This window comes from Schistocerca cancellata, chromosome 1, assembly GCF_023864275.1.
Source record: "Schistocerca cancellata isolate TAMUIC-IGC-003103 chromosome 1, iqSchCanc2.1, whole genome shotgun sequence".
NCBI lineage: Eukaryota > Metazoa > Arthropoda > Insecta > Orthoptera > Acrididae > Schistocerca > Schistocerca cancellata.
This window is the reverse complement of record NC_064626.1, coordinates 288,364,087-288,386,321: the sequence shown is the minus strand read 5'-3', so window position 1 is coordinate 288,386,321 and position 22,235 is coordinate 288,364,087. Positions and strand designations below refer to the sequence as shown.

General features: G+C 40.0%; 2 non-coding genes across 2 annotated transcripts; one reads left to right on the top strand and one right to left on the bottom strand.

Moving 5' to 3' along the window:
* Positions 1-21,541: 21,541 nt before the first annotated feature.
* On the bottom strand, positions 21,542-21,616 carry Trnas-cga (transfer RNA serine (anticodon CGA)). Its single transcript has one exon. It is a non-coding gene; the product is annotated as a tRNA-Ser (tRNA).
* A 165-nt stretch (positions 21,617-21,781) lies between these two features.
* On the top strand, positions 21,782-21,856 carry Trnas-cga (transfer RNA serine (anticodon CGA)). The gene has a single exon. It is a non-coding gene; the product is annotated as a tRNA-Ser (tRNA).
* Positions 21,857-22,235: the final 379 nt, after the last annotated feature.

The window sequence follows — 22,235 nt, the reverse complement described above, 5'->3', positions numbered from 1 at the left end:
TAAAACCTGGTTCCTAAATCTCTGTCTTACCATTATATAATCTATCTGATACCTTTTAGTATCTCCAGGCTTCTTCCATGTATACAACCTTCTTTTATGATTCTTGAACCAAGTGTTAGCTATGATTAAGTTGTGCTCTGTGCAAAATTCTACCAGGCGGCTTCCTCTTTCATTTCTTACCCCCAACCCATATTCATCTACTACGTTTCCTTCTCTCCCTTTTCCTACTGACGAATTCCAGTCACCCATGACTATTAAATTTTCATCTCCCTTCACTATCTGAATAATTTCTTTTATTTCATCTTACATTTCTTCAATTTCTTCGTCATCTGCAGAGCTAGTTGGCATATAAACTTGTACTACTGTAGTAGGCGTGGGCTTCGTGTCTATCTTGGCGACAATAATGCGTTCACTATGCTGTTTGTAGTAGCTTACCCGCATTCCTATTTTTTTTATTCATGAATGAATAAAAACTGTATGGGATATAGTGAAGACAGAGACAGGTGGGGCCAAAAAGGAAGAGGAACAAATAACTCTAAAGAATAAATGAGACTCTGGTAATAAGTGCATGTAGTGTTGTGAACCTCTTAAACAAGTACTCCATTTCTGTTACTGACAGCTTGGGGTTATTAGGTTTGGTGAACAGTGCAGTGGAGTATCTGAGGCCAGTCTTTAAAAATAACTTCAGTAAAATGGAAATGACACTCATGTCTCCCAAAGAAGTAGCATCCATGATAAAATCCTTAAAATCTAAGTATTCCAGTGGGTATGAAAACATATCAGAGAAGTTAATCAAAGAGTGCTCATGCGAGATGAGTTCTATCTTAAGTTATTTGTGTAATCAATCTCTTATCAGCAGAACATTTCCAGACTGGCTAACATATGCTGAAGTTAAGCAATAATTGCTTACATTAATAAGAATTTTCAGTATGTCACATTTTTAAATCTGACTAAAAAATATAAAATAATTTCTCATAGCCCCATACAGATTCCTAATCTCATACACATAGTTCTGAAAACATATTACTGGCAGTTTTTCATTGCTATGAAGATACTTATAAGATTTAAAATAAAAATATGTGAGGAACATGCAATAGATAATGGTAAGGAGGTTAACTATTCATGTATCGGTTAGGAAGTTCTCTAATAGTAAGGAGGAGAATGATTCATGCATCAACTGTGTAGTTCATGTGTCCCATGTTTATCCTTTTAAAACTTACAGGAATCTTCATAACTATTGAAAATCCACAATCAAAAATTTTCAGAACTTTCCATGTAGTGTTATGTATATGTATGGTGCCACGAGAAATTATTTTATACTTTTTAGTTTGATTTAAAAATGTGGAATACTAAAAATTCATTTTTATTTACATAATTATTCTTCTGTCAGTGCTGTATCACAGATTTTATCTACCTAACTAGAGAAAAGGATCACACATAGAAGCAGGAGTGAAGTGCAGAAATGGAAAGGAAGAGAAACAGCTCTACACATATCTCAGGCCCTCTGTGGATGTTAAACCATGTATCTATTAGCGTAGATCCCTGGAGGACTCTTAAATTTATAACTTTCATGACAAACTTATTGTAATCAATTACACCTACAGTGTCTACTATTTACACTCACCTGTTCTTCCCCAACATACACATGCCTCAATTCCTAACATATTAGCTATTATGTAGTTCTACAAGAAAAGGGGAAAGACAACAAATATAGACCCAGGAACAATGGAAACAAGGTACCAATGAACTGCCATTTACTTGTAATGACATTGCTGGAGCTGCTGCCCATGGCTCCAGTTGTCAACTGCATAATCCGTACACCTGCCACTCTGTTAACACTCTCACTCAGTTGAAATGTCAGTGGCATCCTCCAACTATTATGAAACAAGTTGTAATAATGCTAAAAAGTGATGACAGACTCTGTCTCCTTTTGTGCCATCCCACCTCTGTCACCAGTTGTAATGGTGCAGCAACATCTGTCCGTAACTGAGAGACAGGGGGAAAGGGGGAGGCCCATTTCTTAGGTTAATTAGGATGGCATAGTTGCTCTCCCAACTGGCTGTTTTACCTTAAACATCATTGCGAGGGAAACAGGAGTCTGTTAGAGGTAAGGATTACTGCAGCAAGATAGTTGGAGCTCGTGAAAACTCATTATTATTCAACAAGCTAGAGTAGATGCAGGTGCATGCCCTCATCTGGTGGGTTCAGCCTGGCATCTATCCACTGCATCTTTGAATAGGTGCAGTGTGGTCAAATGTGCCTTAAGGTGACAAACAGTGCTGGGAGGAAGCATGGTTGCTTTGCGATACTGACGCACTGGTTCCTGTGATAGCAGCTGGCAGTCATGGCCTCTGTTGCTCTGCTGGTGCTGGCAGATGTCATACACAGTGTTGGACAACTATGGTGCCCCAATCTCCAGACCTCAGCATATGAGTGGCAGGCTGGTGATGAAAACTGACCAGTGAATATTTGGGGTGGGGGATAGTGTCCATCAGCAAGGCAGCTGTCTGGTTATGGCCAGTAGCTCAAACATATGCATTGGCTGCTGGATCTGTGCATATGAGTAATATTTTGCTGCCACTGGCAACAATGGCATGCACTGCTGACTGATGCAGCACTGCATCATGAGTCATTACAGGAATCTTTCAACATGTTGTAATGTGGTAGGCAGTTTGGAGGTTTCTGTGTTGTCAGCTCTATATCTAGAGATGGTAAGTGGATCACCTTGTCCCAAGATTTCTTTGTGTCATGGTAATTCATCGACACCACAATGTAACAAATGATACTAAAATGTCTAATGTGTGGAAGAATCTGAAGAGACATCTGGAGTAACGTCTAGTTACATCTACATGCCACTCACAATTTCTGTTATAGAACACATGCATATGTGGTCTGTGGACAAATATTTTTCAAGTATAGAGCATCCAAGTCATAAAAGCAATCACCCACTACAGCTATTGTTGAGGTCTGGAGTGTAGAAAACTCTCATCTTCACAGGAATACCACTGCTGACCTAGACAATATTCTGTACAGCAGGCATTCATTCCTTCCAGACAAAGAACACTGTTATTTACCATGTATTTATTATAGTTACTTAGTTTCATGTTCCATGGATAATTCACATGATTAATTGTAATAACATGGAGTAAGTCATTTTACATTAATGTTTTACATTACAATGACTACATGTGTACCATTTATAAATAGCTTTTTCCTTTCTATTTTTCTTTTTATTGCTAATGTGAATTAGTAACTCCTACCCACCACTTTTGTACATTACATTTTTTCTACAGAATAGAAGAATCTGTAAAGAAGAAACGTTTTCGATTTGTTTTCATATTCAACTTTGCTGTCTTGTACTGAACATTATAGTATTAAACCTCTAAAACCAGGCAGTATAATATGTGTACTCAAACCAGAGAAGAATCCTGATGTCATACCAAACAATAACATTTCTTACATGACTTTTACAGGTGCTGTAGGTATGTTCAAGTACCAGTTAGAATGTGGTATGAATATTTGCTACATTTACTCAAGTGAATTCATGTAATAGTATCACCATTAAAGAACTTTCTGTGGGATGTCCCAAAAGTAGTTTTATCATTGTTTTTCGCATGGAAACTTTATTTGCCAGAAACAAATTCACCATGGCATCATGAAGTATGTATCTTACACTATTTTGTGATATTGTTGCCACTGATATTGAGACATTTTTCATAGCATGCAATCTATTTGAAAAAACCACTTTGGAAAAACTAGGTGCCCTGTGATGCAAGGAATTGTCACACAGCCTGCTCCAACTGAGAATTGGTTTGGAAGTGATGTCCTGAGAGTGTGGCTTTGAATGCAAGAAGAGTTAAAGTCCGATGGGGTAAGATTGGGGCTGTAGGCTGGGTGATCCAATCTCTCCTTTCCAAAGAGACGAATCTGATCCTGTGTCAGCCTAACTGCTTGTGATTTTGTGTTGTTGTTCAAGAGAAGAAGACATTCACTCAAGAGCCCTTGTCTCTTTCAACAAATGGTGGACCTGCATTTGGTGAGGATATTGCAGCAGCATTCTGCATTGATTTGATGGTCCCTTGCTGGAGAAAATCCAGAAGAATCACACCTTTCACATCCCAGAACACATTGGCCATAACGTTTCCTGTGTGGGCTGACACACTGAATTTTTTCCTCATGGGTGAACTGCTTCCATCTCATTGAGGTGACCTTGGTCTCTGGGATAATGTGGTGTACCCTTGTATCATCACCTACGGTCATTCTGAACAGGAACAGATTTTCCTCTCATGTGTACCACATCAAGTGATTGAGGCTGATTCCCTTTCTTGCACTGTTGTGATCTGGTGTCAGGTTTCTTGGCACTCATCCTGCACACACTTTTTGGTAACACAGCACATCATGGAGCAATTGTGTGGAGGCCACATGTAACATTGTGATACACCTGTCCCCTAACACTGTCTTGTACTCTAGCAATGTTGTTTTCATTGGTGGCTGTGGAAGGATACCCTTTTCGACTGTCATCCTCGACGCACTGCCTTCCTTCTCTAAACATGCAGCACCTGCAACCAACTATTTGAAGAGAAATTAGCTCTTCACCATATGTAGTCAGTAGGCATTCATGGTTCATGGACACACTACTCCCATCTGTCCATTCATAACGGATAACAGCAAGCAATTTCATAGGTGACTACATTGTCAGTGCAAGTCTGTCTATACACTGATTTGTACTTGAATAACATGGGGCACACTGGTCAGCTGCTTACTGCCTCTCTTTGGCACTCTGAGCATGCACATAACTCCTCCGCTAACACTTCTTCCGCCACTGAACCAGCAATGGGTGTGGATTCATGCGGCATTGGTTTGTGTCACCTTCTTCTCTTTCAAAAACAATGATGAAGTTAACTTTTGGAACATCCCTTATAATTTGAAACAAAATCCAAGTGTTGACTACACAAGTACATTATTTAGGGTTTGATAGAAGACTAACAATGAGTATAGGAGCAGATACAACACAGATTCACTAAATCCTAACCAAACTCTATCCACACTGCCTCTAGATGCTTCAATAAGTGTACTTAAATTTAATCTGAGGTATTTTTGCAATCATCTGCATATGCTGAACTTAACCCTGCGGTGCATAGCATCCACGACAGTGGACAGCTGTTAATGGTCACTTCTTTGGCATTTTCAATCAGTCCTGAGGCTGCAAATGCACACAGTTTACTGCAGTCGGCACTCCCTACTGGTGTTGTGTCCTGCATGCATTTGCAGCCTCATGACTGATTGAAAATGTCAGAAAATTGACCATTATAAGTTGTTCACTACAGTGAAATTCATGCACCACAGGGTTAATGTAATTAAGTTCTGTTTTTGTCAAGAAGGGGATGCAAAGAATGAAATTATAGCTGCTGTTTTATATGAACTTATGAGACTTTAGTGATCCATTGCCTTGCTTGTGAGCAATACAGAATTACAGAACTTTTTATATACTCTTCACATATTTTGTTGATGCAGACATCTGTATCCAATAGCAGCAAAATACAGCCCAAGTGGATACAAAGCATGACATAACAGTAATGATCTATAACAAATCAGCCAACTTTGTATATTTTATGTTGCTGAATTGCCCAAGCTGAAGGCAATTAAATAAAATATTCTGTCCCCTGATTTATTGTTGAAGGAATCAACTGAACTCACATTAAAAGAAAACAAGCAAGTGAAAAAGTCTTTAATATTTTGGTATTTCATGAGAGGGTATAATGTTTTGGTATTTCATGAGAGGCATTTCCATGTTATCAGAAATTTTTAAGTGAACAAAACTAAGGACTGAGTTATGCATCTCCCTTCACAATAATCCTACTTACAAGTTATTTGAACAGAGCTTTTTAATTAGTTTAATACTTGTGATCATGTAGTTTATGGTTCAAGTAAATGCTGCCAATGATATTGTGGACTGTAGGAAGTTCTGAATAAAAGTAACAGATTTGTGTCAGATTTCTGCCTCAATTTGTAAATTACAGCTGTCTGTGACAAAATCAAGAAGATATGCTGCAAAAGACTTCATTTGTTAATAGACCCCAATTAAAAAGGTAGCCACGTGACTGCTTTTCTATTGCAGCTCAGAAATGAATGTACTGAAAAAGGTACTTAATTCAAAAAATAAAAAACAAAATTTCTTTTTTCAGACACACTTTTCTTTCATCAGTAGTTTGACAGCCTAATGCTGGCAGTAATTAAGCAACCATCTATAAATTTTTCAACAACAAAAAAATTATTTCGTTGTTTTCTGTTAGTTTCTTTGTGAAAACCACTCATACACATGCTCTTTACTTACAGCATGCATATCGTGCATATAAGTTCAGGAGAGCTTTTGCTGCAGAAGCAGGTAAAAGAGATCTTTACTATTTCAACAGACATTATACATCTCATGCAATATGCATGTACTGATTTATAATTGTGACTTGTTGTCAGAACCCTCACTCAAGCCTATGGATGTAATTCAGTCAATTATTGAAGCAACACATCATACTTTGTCACAGGCTTCAGTTGCTGCTATTTCTATACAGGTGAGCCTAGATTCATAATCTGCTAATTTACATTTACAGCTACAGCCACATCTTTACAAGTGAATGCATAGTTAGGAAAATTAGCATACTTATCTTTCTAAAATTATGATGAATTCATTTTGTATTATCTGCTGCAGACCAAGATCTCATTTAAAATACATGAAACATGCATTCTTGCCTAAAATGAAGAATTAACTCCATTTCTTTTTCTGTGTCTCATGTCTTTACAAAAACAGTTTCCAACTATTTGTACTGTTCACCTCTTCTTTGTCACACTAGGTTAATAACATTGATGTTCTGCAAATACACAAATCATCCACTACTGAATAGTCCCATTCTAGTACTTACTTGTACCAAAATTAAAAATATTGTTTTTCACTGTCAACATTTACCTCAAGGTATATCATAAACTTTTAAATTTTTGAGTCTGACTCATAGAACACTGAACAGTATTTTTAAAGTTGGTGTTTTATTGTACTGATCTAAAATATGATTGCCTACCTGCAGTACTTGTGTTTTCCAACACCTTCAATGACTGGTTAATTAACATGAAGCACATATGTTGTACCAGAAAAATATCTCAATCACTGATTAATTAACATTTTAAAAAACATATTTATCATGAAAATCAACAATATCAATGGAGCATATGTTATTTCTGTACAAACTGTGTGATGTACTCAACCTTTATCACAGCTTCTTAATAACAGGACACAGGTTGCAGTGTTCATTCTGTTGATAGGTTTAAGCATTGAGTTTGTTGTCTCAAACCTGTGTGAAATGTTTCACGCATAAATACCACAAATTCATCTCTCATCTCAGCATTCAAATACAATAATGTGGATCCTAGTCCAGGGAGTAAGGTGAAAATAGCTAGCCAATAATGTGAACACATTATCTGAAAGCTGTGCTAGATACCGTTGAGAATTGTTCAGAGAAATGGTGAAATGATTCTGCAGGGAGAGTCACTACTTCTGACAGCTTAATCACAAGTTATTTTCAGCAAAAAAACCAGTAATATTGTAGATCAGTGGCCTTTCCTTCCCAGAATTTTTATTCTGCAGTGGAGTGTGTGCTGGTTTGAAACTTTATGGGACATTAAAACTATATCCCAGACCAGGACTGGAACCGAGAAGCTTTGCCTTCCACAGGCAATTGCTCTAAAAACTGAACTATGAAGGCACAATGCATATTCTGCTATCATAGCTGTACTTCTGCCAGTACCTCTCTCCTTCTGTGATGCCATCCATATGTTGGGTAGGATTATCCATTAATATGGGCCGATCTGGAGATAGAAAGTGGATGAAAATGGTTTCAGAGTAGTTGGTTTAAGGACAGAGGGAAGAAAGAGCCACGGCAAGTGCTATGGGAAAAAACCTTCAAAGTAATCTGGATGGGAAGTAAGAGCAGCAGTGGATTTCTGGCAGTCTGCAACAGAGAATGCAAGGCTAGATTATGTTAGCAGTAGGTGCCAAGCAGCTTGATACCACTGTCATAACCATCTGTTCATCATAAAACTGTCAGTACAAATTTGTGTGCACTTCTGTGAGAGCCCCTCTGCAGCACTCCTGTCAGTGATGACTGACTGCGGCAGTAGGCCCAGGTTTGCTGGAGTTCATCATCCACTGTGTTGTTCGTCGTGGTTTCTGTCAGTGGTGGCAGCTGCCCCCCCCCCTCCCACCCCTGCACCACCCAGGGGATCTATGGTGGGGGAACTTCACCAGCTCAGCTTTTCTACCCTTCAGTATGCTTCCAAATATCACCAAAGAAGACAGTGAGTTCCTCTATGGCCACTGCATATGGCACCTTAGCTGGTAGTTGGCTTCTTCAGCATGTGCCATGCAAACAGCCTTGCATGCTTCCCATTCTTTTGCTGTTGCATCTCCAAGGTGTGCATGCCCCACTTGATGAGTTTGGGGAGTGAGATGGCCACCTACTTCTCCTCCTCCTCCTTTCCAGGTACTGGCTGTACAATCCTCTCTTCCACTCCAGACTGGTACCCTCTCCCCACTGCTGCCACCTGGGGTATGGCAAATCAGCAGTCACTGTTTGATCAGGAATGGATCAGAGTGTTGCACAGAGGCAGTGGCTATTGGGACAGCTTAATAAAGGAAGCCATGAATATAAGAAGTAATGATGAATTCATAGAAACAAATAGTGGCTACCAACTAGACTCTGCTTGCAATCTGATGCTCACCACATTACATTGCAAGCACTCACAGCTAAGAGACTTCCAGACAGCACATGAAGTGGAGCCCATCTGACTACATCAGGATGTGAGAGTGTCCCCTCCATCATACCCATCTGTCCTGTGGAACTGGGAAAGGGAGAAAACCTTATATAAAGACAAACCTTACACAATTTTCTTAGAAGATGATGTAAGTGACACTCATCAGTTAGGTAAAACTTTGCACTCCTTCAACTCACTTTTTTAATAAAAACAGATAATCTCAAAGACAAAATTGATAAAGCTTTTGTGGCCACTTGTTGACAAAATACCTATTGGCTTCTGTCTTGGTTTCTTCGGCTCACGTTCATCTGATCATTTTACTGATGTTTTTCCAGCACGAGTGGCTGTCATTGTCAAACCTTCATTCTCCATTGCTGGTGGTGAACTGGAGCCAAGCTCGCGGCCACAGACTATATGTACCTGGTGCACCAGCATCTGAGGGTTTCTCCATGGTCATTTCCAGTGTAGTTCTCGCCTTGCTACCTATGATGGTGTTGATTGATCGTCCAGTCATTTTGACATAAACTTTTCTGCATGTGCATGGTGTGTGATATATTCTGGACATTGTAAGTGGGCCCCTTTGCTCCTTTGCCGATCTGAGACACTATTTGATCTTCTTCGTTGGTTTGAAAATCGTATTTATGCCGTGTTCGCGCAATATACAATCGATTCTGTATGACAGAAAGGCCATACCTGACATTTTTTCCCCTGATGTTCAATTTCACTGAGTGTTTGGCTCTGTTACACTTTTAATATAACTTGTTGAGTACCCATTGCTCCTCAGAACACTTTCCAGGTGTTGCATTTCGTGTCTGAGATGCTGCGGCTCACATATTCGTCGTGCACACATGAGCATCGTAATCATGCCTCTTTTCTGGCTCGGTTGGTGGTTTGATAGTTTGTGCAGGTATTGGTCTGTGTGTGTTGGTTTTTGATACATACTGCATCCCAGGTTTTCACCATCCCTTGTGACCAGCATGTCTAGAAATGGAAGTTTATTGTGCTTTTGTACTTCCATGGTAAATTTTATATTGGCATGGAGGCTCTTCAAGTGTCTAGGAAGTCACCACGGCTCCACACAATGAAAGTTGGCAAAAACCTGGGACACAGCAGGTATCACAAACCAACACACATGGACCAATACCTGCACAAACTATCAAACCACCACCAGAGCCAGAAAAGCGGCATGATTAATACGCTTGTAATGCCTACATGATGAATATGTGAGCCGCAGCATCTCAGACACGAAATTCAACAACTGGAAAGTGTTCTGAGAAGCAATGGGTACTCCACAAGTTATATTAGAAGTGTAATAGAGCCAAACACTTGGCAAAATGACAAATCAAGAAGAGAAATGTCGGTTGTGGCCTTTCTGCCACACATTCCCAGAGTGATAGACAGAACTGGCCATATATTGTGCAAGTGCAGCGTAAAGATGATTTTCAACTGACAAAGAAGATCAAAGAGTGTCTTAGATCAGCAAATAAGGGAAGGGACCCATCTGTAATTGTCTGAATATACCACATACCTAGCACATGCAAGTTTATATTGGAATAACTGGATGATCAGTCAACACTAGGATCATAAGAAAATAAGTGACTTTAACGGTTGGAGCAGGTGGAGGAATTGGGTGTGGCAGAGCACACACTGTGTGAGACCAACCACGAAGTAAAATTCGTTGACATGGAAGTTTGGCTGCAGAGAAGTACTATCACACCCACTTGTTCAGAGAAGCTATTCAAATACAAAAACATGGGAATAGCCTCAACAAGAAAAAAGAAAGCCTTAAGGTAAATGGATCCTGGCTTCCCATGCTGCAGCAAACGACCATTGCAGGTAGCAAGAGGAGAACCGCACCAGAAACGATGGTGGAGAAGCCCTCAGACATTGGCGCGCCAGGTACATATATTCTATGACCGCGAGCTCAGCACCAGTTCACCACCAACAATGGAGGATGAAGCCCTGACAATGCCAGCCAGTCTTGCTGGTGGCGAAATGTCAGTAAAATTATCAGACAAATGTTATGGGAAAAGATACTATGCAGCTTCAAGTTGCTGCAGAAGCTGTAGATAAGAAAGGTTGACATTCTTAGATCTCTGGGCTCTCTACAATGCTGTCAAGACAGGAATTTACTACATCAGTTTGCAGAATGTAGGAATCCAATAAAAATGTCACTAATAAAATGTATTTTATGTGGAGCAGACAATTTCATCATCAGTGAACATAAATACTATCGACACAGGAAATTGCACAAGATTTTACATTTTTTTTTTTAAATTTTATTTTATTGCTTCCTTTAGACCTGCTTGCTCTATTTTATATTAGCTCATGTTTATTGTAAATTTTTACATGTTTTGGTTGTTTACAAAGTTGTGTCCTAGCACAGTAATAATATTAATAAGAATTATTAAGTAATATTAAAAGTGAAATGTTTTATATGTTTCTAAATGTTTTGTGAATCAGTAAGAATATTAGTTGACAGACTATATGTTGATGACTAAAACTAGCGAAAATGGATGTTTAAAAATAAGAATGAATACTAGTCAAATAATATTTGATACTAAATGCTATTTTGCTATGGATCCTAAATAAGACTACAACCAAAAAGAATCAGTTATAGTGAATGCTATCACCTTACAAAGATATGTAAATGTGTATATGCTCTGGAATGGTGTCAAAGCATATTACTGTTCTGTCTCTACTGTAATAATCATTTTGTCTTCTTTTTGTGTTTGAAAATAGTCTCAGAAAAGCATCAGAACTGTTTACGACACTGTATTACACTTCCCGTGTTATGCACCTTCCTCCAATGAACATCTCCTCATCACCATTGTCAAGGTGGATCTGGATGCTGTGTGAACATGAGGCTGATGTCATATGAAAAATTTTGGTAGCAACATTTTCTATTATTGTCCACCATTTTTAAATTCTTAAAATTTTATACAATGTTTGGATACTCGGGTTCCCTAATTTAATTATAGGCATCCGTTAAAGGTAATGTGGTCAGAAGTACCATATGACCACACCAAAAGATACTGTCTTTCCTGTTGAACCTGTACAGCTGAATTTGGGCCATATCCTGTTAGGTAATGTTCCATCCCTGGCTGAGGTTTACATGCCCAAGGGCTAAGTGTTCTTAAACGTAAGGGAAAATCTGATAGACCCTTCAACCTGTTTCAATGTTGTCACATTCATTCTGCCAGGTACTTTTTTCTAGTTCAGGAGTTTGGCCATAGTTGTTATCCTTTGGTCTAATATTTGTTGGACTTCTGCAAAATCCTCTATATGTAACCTGTAGGAGGCGGCATGGTATCTTATTGTAATGTGTATTTCATAGATTTTGAAGATAAGAGGACAGCATTAGTTGGCATGGTGCTCCTGTGAATCTGAGGAGCAAACCCTTCTGTGCACATCACAGTCTTTACTTGTTCTGCATGCAGTGAAGTCTGTGCATCCAGCCACTTGTTGTAAAGCCTCTGATCGACATGAAAATGGCATCATGATTGGTCCTCACAGCATGCAGTGGTAGCTGGTAGTTAGCTGTTGAAACATGGGTATTTTTATTCAAAATTGTGCTTGCTTTGCCTGCAGTTGTCTGAATGTGTTGTGTGAAGGTACACTTCTTGTACAATTGGAGTTATTGTGTGACTGTTTGTCTGGTAATGGTGGTGTTTTGTAATTTAACTGTAGGAATTCTATGAAATTTAACCTTTAAGGAGAATTTAAGTGGATTTCCGTGGGGCTATGGTTAAGTTCTTGTCTATGCACCACTGTGCTGCATCCATTTCCTCCAGCTCTGCTTTAGAATTCTCTGATACCACAACAAAGATTTCATCAGTGTACATGACCACACCATGACTTGCTCATCTTCTTCCAACTGTCACAATAGAAGTTTGATTACTAAATAGTAAGGTACTGTCTTGCAAACTGACTCATGTGGGCACACTTTAGTAGTTCTCCTTATTACTTTTTGTTTGTCAGCTGACCATTCCATGACTCACCGCTACAGTAATTGATGAAGCTGTGGTATAGACACTGGGGTACCTGTAGTTCATGCACGCAGGCAAACCATGCAGACCACAATAAATTATCAATTCATATTGCAGTTGCTACATTTCCCTTTCTTAAAGCCAAGTTGGCATGGCTTTGTGTAGTTTCCAGGTGGGAGGCATTGTACAAACTGTTAAGGAATCGTTCAGTGGTCTGGTTCAGAATGAAACAATTTGTACTTATATTTATTTTTGAAAACTTTAACATTAGTATTATTGTGTCCTGAAGCTTTCCCTTTTCTTAAAATTTGTTTATGTCTTCTTCTTCTTATTCAGTGAATGGTATAGTTATCAAAGCATATAAAGTATAGTTATCATAAAACTGAATTAATCTTTGTTTATGCAGCATATTAGTTAGGTATTATATTCCTGCCATGGTAACATATTGTGATTCCGCTAAACATTAATTTGATGGACTATTGTGACATGTACAGTACATTAGTAAAGTATCTAAGAAACAACTAATTCAAGCAGACAACTTGTGAGGTTATACCACATTGTTATAGACAGCATATAACGTCACTTGACATATTTGGAAGTTTAAAAGAAGACAGGGAAGAAGAGAAATACTTCAATTGACATGTGTCAATAAGAAGAAACATCATGACTGAAGACAAACAACAGACTGAAGAAGTAAATGATGGAGAGAACTTGGCAATGTGGCATATTCTTATGAAGGCTGTTTTGGAATGTTATGCAGTTTATGATGTGGTCAGTGGTAATTTCATCAGACCAGAAGTAAATGTTGAAGGTTTTGTTGACAAATTAGCTACTTGAACAAAAGCTAATTTCAGGGCAAACAAACATCTTGTTTTGTCACTAGATCTGAAACAATTATTTTGAATTGCTGCAGTTGAAACTGGAAAAGGTGTATGGGAAAAGTTACACCAGACCTATGGTAGCCCATCTGCAGAAAATATTGACTTGTTGTGACAGAAATTTCATAATGAATGAGAGTGGTCAAGTGGTATGCAAGGTCATTTAGCAAAATTTGAAGAAGTTCAAAGATGTGTATGCTAAATAAACCAACAGATGAAGCTGTCTTGCGTCCACATTTACTTTAGACATTACCAAAAGAATTTGATCACATTTATGTGACTTGGCATGATTTGCACAAGAAGAGAAAACTTGGCATAAATTACAGAAAAAATGTCTGAACTATGAGTTGCGAATACAAGAAAGAGATTAAACAAACTGCAATGTTCTCACAACCCAAGGGAAGGGTATCAACACAGCAAAGAGGCAAAAATAAAATAATGAAATGATTAGTATTCAAGAAAGACAAAATTCAAGCAAACATGATGTGAAGAACTGTTTTTCCTGTGGTAAAAATGGACATATTTCAAAAGACTGCAAAACAGGTTTATGTGCTCTAAAGCAAATGTAAAAGTCACTTATCCAGAAACTGTCCTAGCCATTGTGATTCTGCAATGCAGTGCAATAATTCTGATTCTGCAATGTTGCCAGCTCTGAAAATATCATCAGAAGCAATTCCAGGAAAGACTTTATATGAGAAATCTTATTTACTAGAAAATGTTGAAATATCATAGTGTGATGAGTGGTTTATTGGTAGTAGTGCTACACATTATGCAACAAATAGTCAAGATTGTTATGTTTATACAATCCTTTTGATACACAAAAAAATGGGCAGTGCTAAGAATAATGGGCATATCAAAGCATTTGAAAGTGTCTGTATTGACAATGAAACTTTTAATAGAAAAGGTGGACTAAGCAATATTTCGAAGATGTGTGGTACTGTCCAGATGGTACTTGTAATTTATTTTCTGTTAGAAAAGATGGAGAGAAAGGTATTGATAAAAGTATCAAAAATGATGGTAAAATATGGTTATTTTACAGAACAACATACCGATGGCATAATATACACCATAGCAAAATAGATGTTGCTGAAAACAGTTATCTGTGAGATGGTACATTCATGTCTTCAGTCAGCAAGGCATATTTCAATAGCATTGTGGGGTGAAGCTGTACTTGCTGTAATTCACACTCTGAATCAAACTGGGACAACAAGAGTTAAAGGGAAAACATCAGCTGAACTATTTTTGGGAAAGGAGAGTCATTTTGGTCTTCCAAAAATATTCAGGATAGGATATATTATCTGGATTCTGCTGAAATCCAATACAGAAAGAGATGAAGCATTCAGTGCTAAATCTTGGAAGAGTTATATAGTTGGCTATGAAAACTGTGAATATCATGTGTACCTTATAGTCAGGTATTCAGTTATTGTCAGTCAAGATGTAAAGTTCAATGATGAAACATTACAACCGCCACTGACAAGTGATGTAAACAAGTTAGTTGTGTCTTGACTGTGGATGGTTTTAGAAATAGAATGCCATATAATGTGAATGATGAGGAAATATTAGTAGAAAGTGTTGCAGTATTGGTCATCATGAGCATGTGAAAGTCATTGAAGACACAAACAACAGCTCTTTAAATGGAGATGAAAATACAAATGGATGTATAGTATTGAGGAACAGAGAAATGATTAGAAGGCCAATATATTATCGACATGAACCTGCGCAATCAAAAGTGAAGATGCTGAGGTAAGTTCCAAAGGAAAATGATGAAGCATTGAAGTCTTGAGATGCAGAAAATTGGAAAGTTACAATGGATGAAGAAATTCACTCACATCAAAAGTTTTATGGCTGGAAATTAGTTGATTTAGCAGCTGTGAGGAAACCTACTGATTATTGCTGGGTGTTTGCAACAAAATTGAATAATAACTATGACATTATCTGCTACAAGACAAGTTTAGTTGCCAAAGGGTTTCGTCAGAAGCCAGGAATTAATTTTTCTGAAACATTTAGTCCTGATGTTAGATTTGAAACAGTGAGAGCACTTTTGTGGGTTGCTATATAAAGAAATTTACTCACCAAGCGGCAGCAGAACACACACATAAAAGACAGTTGTAATTGGCAAGCTTTCGGAGCCAGTGATTCCTTCTTCAGGCAGAAGAGTTCAAGGATAAGAAAGAGCAATGAAGGAAAAGGACTGGAGAGATCTAGGAAAAGGGGTAGATTTTGGGGAAGTGACCAAGAACCGTGAGTCAGGGGAGACTTACCGTACAGGATGATACAGAAAGACTGATTGTTGGGGATGGCGTCAGACAAGATTTGGAAACTTGAGAGCTTAAAGGTGAAAGATAGGGTAATACACAGAAAGAGACTACTGCTTAAACATCACACATGAGTTAATAAGAATGAAAAGCTAAATGCATTGATGTAACAGAGTTTGGGGGGAGGGGGGGGGGGGGAGATGAAAAACAAACAGGTAAAACAATGAAAGATGTAGGAAACTAAAATGGAGTGAAGCAAAGAGTGGTTACAGGGAAGAAATGCTGAGATGGAAGAAATTAACGTAAATTAAGGCCAGGTGGGAGGTAAGAACCTAGGACATGCTGTAATGCTTGTTCCCGCCTGTGGAGTTCTGAGAAACGGGTGTGTGGTGAAACAGGTGCCGAGGTCATGATTGTCATGTTGTAAAGCATGCTCTGTAAAAGGATATTGTGAGTTGCCAGTAAACGCCCTCTGCCTTTGCCCATTCATCCTAATTGATAATTTGGTGGTAGTCATGCTGATGTAGAAGGCCGAACAATGTTTCCATAACAGCTGGCGTATGACATGTCATTTTGCAGGTGGCTCTTCCTTTGATAGAATGTTTTGCCAGCCACAGAGCTGTTATAAGTAGTGGCAGGAGGGTGCATAGGACAAGTCTTGCAGCTAGGTCAGTCACAGGAGTAGGTGCCATTGGGTAGAGAGATGGGTGCAGAAGGAGCATAGGATCTGGGTGACTTTGCCAAACTTTTCCTAGACTGTGCTGGTAAGTTGCATAAATAATACAGATCCAAATGGTACTGAATCCTTTATTGTTTGCTCATGATGCATTTCAGACATAGCCCCTCATCAGATGATCTGGTGACCAACAGTAATAAGAAGTGCAAATAATGAAATCATACAATACAGCTATACCAAAGATATAAGGTTATACAAATCTCAAATGAAATTAATTGTGCACAATTTTGAAAAACGTGAGGCCATACCACCCAACATCATTATATGCATTGACCAGGATGTTGAATATATGTTAAATAAAACATATGCTGTTGTGAACAAGAAGTAGACCTAACCAGTAACTGACTACAGTTACAGTGTCAAGGCACCACTAACAGAGCCATAATGTAAGCTCGTATTGCTAGAGGGTAATGCTTCTGATGACACGTAAAATAGAAATACAGGGTATTAATATAAAACAATAAAAGAAAATCAACAGCAAACCATGATACTGTAGTGCAGATTTCATAAAACAAACATACTGTTTCATGTCATCTTTACATTTGTGATATGACTCAAGAAAAACAGTGTGCCAATAAAATTACATGTGGTCATTAAGAATACCATGTGACATATAGAAAGTTAAAAGAAAGAATATCTCAATTGGGACTCTTATTGTTTTTTCCTGTCCACAAGTAAATCGTTGAAAAAAATCAAAGAACAATCTAAGACTGCTTGAAATCTGCTCATTTATTATAAGTTCTCAGACTATGTGATTGCTCACATATAGTTCAATTTCTTCTGAAATATCTAATACTAGCGTATACCATTTTTACCAAATGTAAAATGGACATGTCATCTTTAATGTTTTTAAGCTGATGTTGGTTCTCCTTTAAATGATATCCCAAGGCACTTCCACTCTTCCATATCCCTGTTCATGAAATCTAATTTGAAACTCCTTTCTAGTTTGCCTGATGTAATATTTCTTATATCAACCACAGAAAATCTTGTAGGTACCTGAACTACAGAATTTATTCATTGGTGGTTCTAAGCTATGTTGCAGCAATTTAAACAGTTTATTATTCATTTGAGCCACCACCAACTAAATTCTGCAATGCAGGTATGTGTAAGATTTACAGGGTTATTACAAATGATTGAAGCAATTTCACAGCTCTACAGTAACTTTATTATTTGAGATATTTTCACAATGCTTTGCACACACATACAAAATCTCAAAAAGTTTTTTTAGGCATTCACAAATGTTCGATATGTGCCCCTTTAGTGATTCGGCAGACATCAAGCCGATAATCAAGTTCCTCCCACACTCGGCGCAGCATGTCCCCATCAATGAGTTCGAAAGCATCGTTGATGCGAGCTCGCAGTTCTGGCATGTTCCTTGGTAGAGGAGGTTTAAACACTGAATCTTTCACATAACCCCACAGAAAGAAATCACATGGGGTTAAGTCGGGAGAGTGTGGAGGCCATGACATGAATTGCTGATCATGATCTCCACCACGACCGATCCATCGGTTTTCCAATCCCCTGTTTAAGAAATGCCGAACATCATGATGGATGTGCGGTGGAGCACCATCCTGTTGAAAGATGAAGTCGGCGCTGTCGGTCTCCAGTTGTGGCATGAGCCAATTTTCCAGCATGTCCAGATACATGTCTCCTGTAACGTTTTTTTCGCAGAAGAAAAAGGGGCCGTAAACTTTAAACCGTGAGATTGCACAAAACACGTTAACTTTTGGTGAATTGCGAATTTGCTGCATGAATGCGCGAGGATTCTCTACCGCCCAGATTCGCACATTGTGTCTGTTCACTTTACCATTAAGAAAAAATGTTGCTTCATCACTGAAAACAAGTCTCGCACTGAACGCATCCTCTTCTATGAGCTGTTGCAACCGCGCCGAAAATTCAAAGCGTTTGACTTTGTCATCGGGTGTCAGGGCTTGTAGCAATTGTAAACGGTAAGGCTTCTGCTTTAGCCTTTTCCGTAAGATTTTCCAAACCATCGGCTGTGGTACGTTTAGCTCCCTGCTTGCTTTATTCGTCGACTTCGTGGGCTACGCGTGAAACTTGCCCGCACGCGTTCAACCATTTCTTCGCTCATTGCAGGCCGACCCGTTGATTTCCCCTTACAGAGGCATCCAGAAGCTTTAAACTGCGCATACCATCGCCGAATGGAGTTAGCAGTTGGTGGATCTTTGTTGAACTTCGTCCTGAAGTGTCGTTGCACTGTTATGACTGACTGATGTGAGTGCATTTCAAGCATGACATACGCTTTCTCGGCTCCTGTCGCGATTTTGTCTCACTGCGCTCTCGAGCGCTCTGGCGGCAGAAACCTGAAGTGCGGCTTCAGCTGAACAAAACTTTGAGTTTTTCTACGTATCTGTAGTGTGTCGTGACCATATGTCAATGAATGGAGCTACAGTGAATTTATGAAATTGCTTCAATCATTTGTAATAGCCCTGTACAGGAGAACTAATATCAACAGCTTAAGAACATAGAAGACAATATCTCCATTTTGCATTTTGGTAATGAAAGTATAGTATTGGACATTTTAGAAGAAACTGAAATGTATGTGAGTAATCATGTAGGCTAAGAACTTAAAATAAACGAGCAGAGTTCAAGCAGTCATAGGTGGTTCTTTGATTTTTCCAGTGGTTTACTTGTGGGTAGAAATCAACAAAAAAAGTCCCCATCTGGCTATTCTTTCTGTTTACTTTCTCTATGTTTTGTGAAATTCTTAATGACCACATGTAAATTTATTAGTGAACAGTTTTTCTTAAGTCATATTTCAAATATAAAGATGACATGTAACAGTATGTTTGTTTTAAGAAATCTGCACTCTTGCATTGTGTTTTTCTGTTGATTTTCTTCCACTACTGTGCTGGTAAAAATGAAATAATTATTTTAATTGAGCTTTTATTATTTTATATTAACATTTCTGTATAGCACAATCATCAGAAGTGCTGGCCTCTAGCAACATAAGCGTACATTATCATTGCCTTGACACCGTAACTGTAGTCAGCCACTGGTTAGGTCTACTTCTTGTATACAGTGGCACATGTTTTGCTTGATATTTGTGCAAACATTATTCAATGGCCTGGTCAATTCAGTAATGTTCCTGGGTGGTATGTACTTAAGTTTTTCAAAATTGTGCACAATTAATTTCATTTGAGATTCATGTAACTTCATTTCTTTCATATAACTATACTGTATGATATCATTATTTACACTTCTATTTATTATTTGTTGACAGCTCATCTGATGATGGGCTATTCCTGAAATGCATCATGAGCACAATAAAGGATTCAGTACCACATGTATCTGTATTATTTTTGTGACTTACCAACATTTTTAAGTTCACTTTCATAGTTACTGCAGTAGCCACCAGAAAGATCGCGGGAGGTGCACATTGGTACGGCGCGTCACGGACGGTAGTTGCCGCAAGTAGAGTCCGGTCCACCAGAGGGCACACGAGAATTCGGACGTGACCTCTGCCGGCATAACAACAACTCCAGCAGCACGGGCCGTTCTCAGTCAGTTAACATCGGGAATGCCTAGGATACAGTCCCGGTCTACGCTAAGTGAAGTACGACGTAAACGTGAACAGTGTTACTACACAATTGGCGACGAGTAGGGTCGTTCTTTCGCAGACCTTCCAGGATTTTTGTAGGCGCTTCAGTATTCGGCACGTTTGCTCTCCCCCCTTCCATCCATAATCGAATGGGGAAGCCGAGCGCATGGTGCGCACATTTAAGACACAGATGAAAAAGTATGTGCACGAATTTCCTGCGGAGGAAGCATTGACATTTTTCCTGACGGCATACCGAACCACACCAATGGGCGAACGCAGCCCCACAGAGCTCCTCCATGGGCGTCAACCTAGGACTCTGCTGCACCTCCTCCGGCCTGGTCCTCGCCAGTCTTCGCAAAACGGAGTACCTGGCTTTCCACTGGGTATGTCCGTCTGGGCCCGTGGGTTTGGTTGCAATCCACGTTGAATACCGGCGGTGGTCCTGCGCCGAAATGGCCGCTGGCTCTATACCTTGCAGGCGGGGAACCGGGTGGTACGTCGTCACCAAAATCAGCTACGTCCACGTTTGGGCACCCACCCTCCGACCTCTCGGACACCGGCTTCCCCATTGCCGGCACCTGTGTTGGTTTTGCAGGGGATGTTACCTCCTCTCCCCACTGTGACTCTGCCGCACTGCGATGGTTCTCAGCCTTGGCAGCCTCCAGTAGCTCCAGCACCGGCATCGCCATCGTTCGAGATGCCCCAGCGAAGGCCGGCCCCCCTAGCAGGCCCGGTTTCTCAGGAGGCTGGTTCACCTGGGGTCGTCCCTTCCCCATCGTTCCCGCCACTGGGTCTTGCCCATCCTGAGGTGGACAGGATTCGGAGTTCGACAGCTTGTCACCTGTTCTGTCCCGGGCTCCGGTTGTGGGACGACGGAGGCCTCTTCGTGTGGGTCACTTCCAGCCGTATTCGAAGGTTCCAGCTCGAGGGTTGGCAGATCCCCTCGACTCCGGCCTTCCAATGGATGTGGAGGTCATCGCTCCTGCCCGACGCTCCACCTTCCGACGCAGTGGATCACAGTGGCTTCATCCCCCGAAGGAGGAGGAGTGCAGTAGCCACCAGAAAGATCGCGGGAGGCGCACATTGGCACGGCGCGTCACGGACGGTAGTTGCCGCAAGTAGAGTCCGGTCCACCAGAGGGCACGCGAGAATTCGGACGCGACCTCTGCCAGCATAACAACCACAACAACTGCGGCAGCACGGGCCGTGCCCAGTCAGTTAACATCGGGCATGCCTAGGACACAGTCCCGGTCTACGCTAAGTGAAGTGCGACGTAAACGTGAACAGTGTTACTACATATGAAACTTCCTGGCAGATTAAAACTGTGCGCCCGACCGAGACTCGAACTCGGGACCTTTGCCTTTCGCGGGCAAGTGCTCTACCAACTGAGCCATCGAAGCACGACTCACGCCCGGTCTCACAGCTTTACTTCTGCCAGTATCTCGTCTCCTACCTTCCAAACTTTACAGAAGCTCTTCTGCGAAACTTGCAGAACTAGCACTCCTGAAAGAAAGGATATTGCGGAGACATGGCTTAGCCACAGCCTGAGACCGGGCGTGAGTCGTGCTTCGGTAGCTCAGTTGGTAGAGCACTTGCCCGCGAAAGGCAAAGGTCCCGAGTTCGAGTCTCGGTCGGGCGCACAGTTTTAATCTGCCAGGAAGTTTCATATCAGCGCACACTCCGCTGCAGAGTGGAAATCTCATTCTGGAGTGTTACTACAGTTACAATTGTAAGAAGAGTTTGATATTGTGGCTGGTGAAGTGGATTGCTTTCTTGACCTCCAAATTCAAAGATTTGAAAATTGTATGAAGATTAATCACATTGCATATGCAAAAAGAATGTTGGTGTGTTATGGTATGAGTGATGGAAATCCACTATCATTACCAACTGAACTTGGGTGGGTACTTGGTGATTCACTGCCAGCTAGTGATACTGACACTTACCTAGAGATTATTGGTAATTTCACTTACTTAAATTAGTAACATGTCCAGATGTAACATATGCTGTAAATTTCGCTTC